Below are 9376 nucleotides of genomic sequence, written 5' to 3' on the forward strand. Positions count from 1 at the left end.
AACTCCAGTGTGGGTTTTTCTTTCTAGGATTCCCCGGTTTGGGCAACTTCAGTGTGTGGAAACCTCAAGTTCATGCTTTTGCACAGCAGAAAATCACTGAAATTGTCATACTTTACAATGCCTCACTCAATTTCAGGTACAGGTCTTTTGGGTTTGGGGGCAAGGGCTTGTATGTGTGGAAGTGTGTAGTTACAGTGATATATTTTTTTGATAGATGGGGTGAAAGTTTCAAATTTATTAACATTCAGTTTAAAAAGCTTTATGCCCATGATATAATAAGATACAGGAGTGCCGTTTCTTAAAGAAGTTACCTTTTGGGGTTCTTCTATGGAAAGACACAGGTTTCCTTCTCAGAAAGGTTTCTGCTGGGCTTCCCTGATGACGTAGTGGTTAAGAATCTGCCTGCCAATGCAGGCGACACGGGTTTGAGCCCTGGTCTGGGAAGATCCCACATGCTGCGGAGCAACTAAGTCCGTGCGCCACAACTACTGAGCCTGCGCTCTAGAGCCCGCAAGCCACAACTACTGAGCCCGTGTGCTACAACTACTGAAGCCTGTGCGCCCAGAGCCCGTGATCCACAATGAGAGAAGCCACTGCAATAAGAAGCCCGCGCAACACAGCGAAGAGCAGCCCCCGCTCGCCTCAACTAGAGAAAGCCCGCACGCAGCAACGAAGACCCAATGCAGCCAAAAATAAATAAATAAAATTTAAAAAAATAAATAAAATTGTCGTGAAAACAAGAAAGAAAGAAAGAAAGAAAGCTTCTCTGCTATCTGGAGGGTGTAACAGATGGTGTCCAGGATGTCTTACACGGTGAGCAGATCCACCAGTGGCTCCAAGACTCCAGAGTGGACAGGCGGGATCAGCCAGTGCACAGTGCCCCTAGCTGTGAAGTTAGCCGTCGTCCAGATAGCCTCCTTCTGGCCATTAAACTTTCCACTTTTCAGCAGAGCCGCCAAGGGAGACATCATGCCACAAGCAACCAGCTGCTGGAGGAGCTGGTAGGGTCCCGGCTGCCTCCCCTGGATGGAGGACACGGGCCCTATCCATGCTGCGGGGGCACGCTCAGCATGCCTGTGTCAATGCCACCTGGGTCTGTGGCCTGCTCCAGGGACGATGACCGCTCAGCGTGGAGAGAGGGGGTTAAGACATTGAGTTCTGAGCTGGACAAGAGCTGGACCAGACTGGGCAGGACCCCTGCGTCCATCACGAGGCTGATGTACTTGCTGCAGCCCTCGCTGAGGTAGGACAGGGCTCAGTGGGTGTCCAAGAGAACCTCGCTGTCCTGGAGGTACAGGAGGTAGGAGAGGATGGGCCACATCTACTTCACTGCTTTTTCTGAGAGCAGGGGCTCCTGTTTCAGCACGGGTTGGCCAAGGTCCATGTGATGTTCCGTAGCATTGAGACTGGTCTGGTTGATGACACCAGGGCCAGCAGGTGTGGGATGGCACTGCTCCAGATGATGTCTCCAACTGTGGGCCGTCACCTGCTCTGTTACCAAGAGCCCCCCCTGCCTGTTCACACACAGTTACGAGAGGAAGGCAAGAGCTCAGTCAAGGGCTGGATGCCCCCGCCCTTCCCCAGTGGCTGGCTAGGGTCTGCTCCCAAGTCCCTGAAGCAAAATGGGTCAGAGCCCAGGCTGCCTCTAGCTACGAACAGCGGTGATGTCTTCAGGAACCCCACCAGCCTGGGAATGAGCCCTGCTTCAACAGTTTTAGAGGAGGGCTCTTTTCCTGGCCCCCTGGGCAGCCGACAAATATAGGTCTGGATCTGAGGTATTCACACCATTGATTATTCATGAAAGGTGAGGCTGGTCAATTTGGTCAGCTTTTCAGATGCTGGGTTAGGGAAAGGCTGGTGATGTTCCTTCTCTTTAAGGCCTGCCCATTCTTCTCCACCTTCCAGAGCCCTACACTGACTGCCATCCTCTGTTGCCCCCTTATAGATGCATCTTTGCCTGGGCCATAAATTCTCTCAGGCTCTCTTCTGGAGCTTCTGAAGTTGGCATATTGACTAGAAGAAGTAAACCACCTGTCAGGGAGCCACTGTGACTAATGAGATAGAAAGAAAGCAATATTCAAAGCCCAAAGCCAACTTCCAATTCATAACTGAATAGGACATACAACTTGATACCACCTGCAATGTTATTTAACTTTCTTACGTGTCAGCTCTTTCATCTGTAGATTAGTAGTGATAATACTTGACTTTTCTAAAATCCAAAGCTATTTTGAAAGAAGAAAATTATTAGTACATTAAAAAGTTTTTAAAATGTATAATTCTCATTAACATTCCTTAGGCGATGCAATGGTTTTTCATTATGATCCTGCCTTCTGTCAGCACAAGTTCTATGACCCAGATATGCTGGGGGTGAATCACCCTAGAGAAGAACAATGTGCACTTATAGTGATATTTCTGAGCTTCTCAGAAGTCTGTAAGGTGCTGTGCTTAGGGGCTCTATTTACACTTGCATTTATGTGTACACTTTCTCTCATTTCCCATAAAATAGTGACTAAGCACTTCTATTTATTGAGTAAAGTAATACATAAATCTAACAGATAGTATCAACTTTCAAGAAGATTATAATTTACATTGTGAGACTAGACTGGCAGTTATTACACAGCCAAGGATGTACTTCTAAATTAGTGCAACGGATACATTAAGAATTGCTCAGCTACTCCAGGTCAGCAATCACTCCTCCCTGTCTTCTCTAAGAACATCCATGTGTCATAATTCTAAAATAGCTATGATTATGCACCCTACTTGTTACTTGGACCTCTGGTTAATATTAAGGGTATTTCAGAGCAAACAGAAGGATCAAAAGGGAAAGAGTATGCACAGAAAAGTTTGTTAACAATTACAGCAGAAAAGTGGGCACTAGAGCTGAAGAAGAGGAGGAGAATGAATGATGGAAGAGAGTTTTAATTTGTTCTTATTTTTTTATGTTGGGTTCAAGCATGTTTAAAAGAAAATGGACTATAAGTAGATAAACAACAAAGATGAATTACCATAGGATATAAAAAGGTAAGGGATGGGACCCTTTGTACCAGGAAGGGAAAGGAAACCAGTGGGTGAAAAGGAATGTTCATTTAGAGAATTGTTACAGGAAAGTGAGGTCACAATTGACGTGATTTGCAGCGAGGTGAAGAATATCTGAAAAGAGTACGTTTGTTTTAAGCCTATGCAAATGGAGAATGGGAGAGAGGCTGGTTAGAAAACATAGTAGGTCGTGTGGGAGAATAAAAGGCTAAACTGAATTTGCTGTCTATTTTTATAGAGGAACTGATTTGTATGATTCAGTAAAACTCAATAGCTATGGAAATACTGAGTAGTTGTATTCATTTAAGGATGATACATGTGGACATTAGGTCATGAGATTTGATATAGGCCATTAATTTAACCTTGGGAAGACGGAATATGAAGATATAAGAGTCCCTACTGGCAGATGGGGAAGATCTCCAGTAGGGCAAGCCCTTTACAGAAGATTGGGCAGAGTCCTTGCAGACAGCAGTATCAAAGGGGGAGAAACCTGAATAGTGTAGAAGAAAAGCTACTAGGCACTGTAGATTTCAGACAATATTCTATCATGGTAATGAACACATTTTCCTATTGTGTGTAAGCGACATTTTTAATCACTTTTATGTATTCAAAGAATAGACTAAATCAGTTATATGGATGAAAGTATGACAACTCTCAGTTGTGCTATGTATTTGATAAAAACTTCTTTGCAAATGCTGCTTTAAAAATTAATTTAAAAATAGATCACAAAGGTTAAAAAACAAGTGGTTATCATATTAAACTAGAAATTAATCTAGCACCACTTTGTAACTTGTAGGCTTTTACACTGAAAATAAAACAAATAGTTTTAAGATTATTTTTAAAGCAATTTCATCACTGATATAAAGTCTTCTGTTTTATTGACATTTAACTTATCCTTTCAAACTGTAAAAATATTTACAAATTCAAAGTTAAAGACATTATTTACTCAGAATAGTCCTTCTCCAACATCATTTCAGGTTTTACAATGAGCCATGGAAAAACAGATCTTGCTTTGTCTCAAAGGGATTTTTCCGACATTAAAAAAAGCTGACATACTTTTATCAGACTCTGTGTCATTTTCCCAAAACAGCTGTTTTAAGAAATATCAACTGAGTTCACATAAATATTTTGCCTTCTAGCTTCAGAAAGCCCCAGGAAGAGCTTTCTCTGTCAGTGTGCTTGACTGTGAAAATATGAACTGGTGCCAGTCTCCAAGGAAAAGAATCAGAGCTGGAATTCTCTGCCCAGCTCTGTGACAGAGACAAACTACATTCAAGACGGACGGTAATATGACATTCAGTAGGCTAACAACGTTTTGCCGTACACACACACAGTGCATATATCACAACTTAGAGTAGAAATATCTACTGCAACGTTTCTAGATTCTGTTGGTGTCTGCCTTTGGGTATATGTTATCTCTCCACTAACTCTGGATTCTGGATTCTTGATGGTGTTCTACTGCCAAGAAGTTCACTCTCAAATTCCCAAGCCAACCAAAAGAGCAGGTTTCTAAAGCTCCTTAATATACAAAGGAAGCATGTACTTAACGTAAGAAATTAGTTTCTATTACAAAAACTAGAGAAGATGGTCCATGTCACTTAAGTACTCTCTTTCTGAATAATCAGTACAATACAGTCCAACATACCCAATTACTCCAACCAGATTTGTACAGTCTCAGCGGGGCCTTCACAAATACAAAATATTTTGATCTGGTCAGAAGCCAAAATGCAAAAAATGCAAAACAATTTGGGAAACTTGGTTCCAAGAATTCCAGAGGAAGCATTTCTCCAATTACAGAAAACAACTTCTTAAGCTCTTCTTGCTTATTCTTAAAGTGCCAGTAAATCCAACAGTGTTTAAGTCAGAAAATATATCCGCTTTTAATATCAGCAACATTACAAATGAAATATATCTCCTTTTTCCAAAGGAAATAGTGACCCCAATGTTCTTTGTTGGATTTTTTTGTTGTCAGCTAAATGTGCTAAGAAATCAGAGACAATTATAGTCAGTCTAAGGGTGAGTCAATTCACTGCAATTTTATTTAGCATTTATATTTTAAAATCTTTGAATTAGAATGCAAAATATCTATTTTATATGGCATTTATCAGGGAAATAAATACATAATGGACTAACTGACCTCGAATAATTTATCTTTTCTGATTATCTGATACTCAAGATTCTGAGTGTTTCTTCTTTCAGACCTGCATCTCCTTGCTGGGGCAGTAATTTAACACATTATACCCTAATTTATGTAATGTAATGTCAGAAAGCTTCACCGTCACCAAATCTATGAAATCTATAATGATAACTGAGCAGAGCTGTTGAAGCATCCGTGGCAATTATTACTTTGTCAGAAAATTTTCTACCAATTTTGATAGGTGAAAGGATTTGACTTTCATGGTGTTATTCTTGGTTTTAAGATGAAGATTTGCTTTATCGATAAAGACACACAGAAACATGTACATAAGTACTGAGTAAAATAAGATTTGGGGAATAGTTGCTGTATTAAAAAAATAAAGACATTTATTTTGATCATGTTGTGACTGCCCTTAAAATTTGAGCCGATCTGAGTGAAACAAACTTTCAGGCGCTGTTGGGAGCCCACGTGACAGACATCAGTGACACTCACTTAAAAGGAGGGAGGCATCTTAACTGAAGGCTTCTGCAGTATTATCTGCAGAGGTTGGAAGGCGTATGTTTAAAAAGTTTTATTCCCTCAAAGTAACCGTTTTTGGAATTATTATTCCAGAGAAGCAGGCAGTGGGTTGCCTTTTATGCCTACGTAGCATAAATTGCACCAATCCTGACTTCAGCTACCTTACAAATGTCGCTGAAATCTGCTTTCAGATACCTCTTATCAGTTCATCATTGCTTAAAATAGGGTGTGACAGTCCCAATTTGATACAGAGTTACTTTTCTCCAGGTTTTGAAATACATATTGTACAATTATATATTTCTGTATGTATATATCGACATATTGACATCAAAGTCTATATTGTTTTGCTAAGTATTTCAACTACAATTTTGTCATACAGAAACTATTTTCTCCAGTTTACACCCGTGGGCATGTTTGGGGTCTGTGCATTTCATAATTGGGAGCCACTGGGCTAGGGCATTAGAGTCTAATGGTTAACATCTTGTTTCTACATACAAAGAGATGAAGGATCATGGAAACATTGGCTACCATATTTATGTCATTAACTGTTATAAAACCATTGAGATACACTTAGTTTTTCAAAAGGAAAATAGTAAGAATTATTTTTGTTTAACCTTACACATTTGAAATCTTGACTCTCTAAATATATTAAATATTAGTCCTCTACCAAGTTTCCTGCTAACAAGTTCTCTAACAAGTTTCCTGTTGGTCTCTGGATTGCTACACAAAGTCCTACTCCTATTATCAATGTTCATTTATCTCACGTGTATAGAGGATCACCTAAGTGTCAAAAAACTGTGTGAGAAAATGTGAAACAAAATGTTGGGCAAAGCAGCCCCAGTCCTTGCTCTCAGGGAACAAATGTTTGTCATCCTTTGTTCTCCTTGCTTACGCTTGCCTTTCTTTCACCATATAGGCAGGTAAATGACCTCCTTCTTCCCTGACCCGCTCCACACAGAAGGCATCTTGGGAATTGAAAAGTCAGAGAGTTTGGTGTGAATTCTTTTGGAGGATGGATTTATGAAAGTTCCTACACACTGAACCACTGCTCCCTACAGAATCTCAGACCTTTTATCTGCCTCTGGAAGTCACACCCTTTTACCAGCCCAGTTTCCATTGCTCCATCCACTTCAACAGGTTGGCTGTATATGGCTTGGCTCCAAAAATGAACAAACTCTGAGGAATTTACCAGGAGGTGTCCTAGCAACCGTATAAATCAATTGAATTAGATTTGCACTGTTATTATTGCACTGTTATTATGTCCAGTCACATTGCTGGACATTAGATCTCCAGAGCATACTCATCTTGGATAACTAAAGAGATCTATACCTTTTGACCACTTTCTCCCCATTTCCCTCTTCCTCCAGACTCTGGCAACCATCATTCTACTCTCTACTTTTATGAGTCTGACTACTTTAGATTCCACATATAACTGAGATCATCCAATATTTGTCTATCTGCCTTATTTCACTTAGCACAATGCACTCCAGGTTCATCCACGTTGTTGCAAGTGGCAGGATTTCATTTCTTTTTATGGCTGAGTAATGTTCCACTGTATATTTATATACCGCATTTTCTTTATCCATTCATCTGTCGATGGACACATGTTTCCATGTGTTCGCTATTGTAAATAATTCTGTAATGAACATGAGGGCGCAGGTATCTCTTTGAGATACTGATTTCATTGCCTTTGGATATCCCCAGATATCCCAGAAGTGGGATTGCTGAATCTTATGGTAGCTCTATTTTAAACTTGGCGGGAGGAACCTCCTTACTGTTTTCCATAATGGCTGTACCAATTTACATTACCACCAACAGTGTAGGAGGGTTCCTTTTCAACATTCTCACCAATACTTATTTTTTTATCTTTTTGATGATAGCCATTTTAACAGATGTGAGATGATATCTCAGTGTGGTTTTGATTTGCATTTTCCTGATGATAAGTGATGTTGAGTACCTTTTTACATACTTTTGGTCATTTGTATGTGTTCTTTTGAGAACTATCAATTTAGGTCCTTTGCCCATTTTTAAATGTGTTCCTAGTTTTTTTGCTTTTCAGTTGTATGAGTTTCTTACATATTTTGGATATTAACCCTTTATCAGATATATGATTTGCAAATATTTTCTCCTATTCTATAAGTCACCCTTCTCTCTGTTGATTGTTTCCTTTGCTGTGCAGACTTTTTAGTTTAATGTATTTTTGCTTTGTTGTCTGTGCTTTCAGTGTCATATCTAAAAATTCCTCGCTCAGACCAACGTCAAGAAGTTTTATCCCATGTTCTCTTCCGGTAGTTGTATAATTTCAGTTCCTATATTTCAGCCTTTAATCCATTTTGAGTCTACTTTTTTATATAGTGTGAGATTAAATAAACCCTTAAGTATTTCTCCCATAGTGATACATTAGCCCTTTCTTTTTGTTTTCTTTCTTATTTTTTTCCTCATTTGAAGTCATCCATGTGACAATAGGTCACTTTTATACTTTTGTTTAAGTTTTAAAAAAAATCTTAGTCAATTATCATGGTTTTGATAATTTGGATATTATTATATCACTCATGCCCAATACCATCCAAGATTCTTACATTTTAGGAAATATGGTTTTGATCAAACTTGGGTAATGACCTCAGGCGGTGACTCACTCATTCCTTTTTTTTTTTTTTTTTTAGTAAGAATTGTCTTCCTAGTGACCATGTGCAATTTCAGGTTTGCATTCACTCTAGTAAACTGTGTAACAATCCAGATTATAGTTATGACTATATTTTTCCTGAGTTTTTAAAGAATGTGTTTTTTTAAAATAAGCTCTGAGACAGTTTGACCATAGGATCACACCACAGAGGGTACTGAAAAATGTACAGATTCATTGGAAATGTTTTTAGTTACTGGATAAGATGAATATAGCCCGTGGTGTATCATAAATAACTCTGCCTCCTTCACGTTTTCCAATGATATTAGAGCAAGACTTCCTGCTGTGAGTGAGGTGCTGAGTATTAAGATGGGATCTTCAGAAAAATAATGAGGTTTGGAATAACATATTAGTTATATGTAAGTAAAAGTTGAACACAAACTAGTAAAATTAATAAGGAAGAGGGGCTATAGGGAAAAGAGTAAATAATACTGTAATGAAAAGAGGAAAGGAAGAAGGGTTTATAGACACTCTCTTTATATGTCAGTTACAAATAATATTTGTATGGTGATATATTTATATAGAATATACACATATTTATCCCATTTTAAAAAATTGAGTAGTTTACAATATTTAATCACATATTAATAGAATATTTGGAATACATGTTTTATATACACATATATACCTACTTAAATTGTCAAGTAAAAGTGAGCATGATAAAGTGCATTAATATTTACAAAGCACTTTCAAATACTTAAAAATACTCAATTCTCATAATTGTTCTTTTATGGATACAGACTCAGCTTGATGTAAGGATAATGTTTCTAGAACAAAAAGAAAAATATCTCTAAAACTCAGGATTCATGAGGTACTGAATGATAGTAAAATCTTCAAAAATGAGCTGCATAGTACTAGTAAATGGTATTTTGGAGCTGATTCAAACATAAAAGAGAGCCTGACCTCATAACTTCCCAGTGCCTCGGAACACTGCTTTCTCTAATTAACGGAATAAAACTCTCTCTTCATGGCTCCTTGGCTTTGCATCAATATAAAGTGCTGAA

General features: G+C 38.6%; 1 pseudogene; it reads right to left on the reverse strand.

Annotated features, from left to right (window-relative positions):
- Positions 1-806: 806 nt before the first annotated feature.
- Positions 807-2008, reverse strand: LOC114892537 (annotated as a pseudogene).
- Positions 2009-9376: the final 7368 nt, after the last annotated feature.

Source organism: Monodon monoceros, unplaced genomic scaffold, assembly GCF_005190385.1.
Source record: "Monodon monoceros isolate NGI ecotype Baffin Bay Population unplaced genomic scaffold, NGI_Narwhal_1 Super_Scaffold_1, whole genome shotgun sequence".
NCBI lineage: Eukaryota > Metazoa > Chordata > Mammalia > Artiodactyla > Monodontidae > Monodon > Monodon monoceros.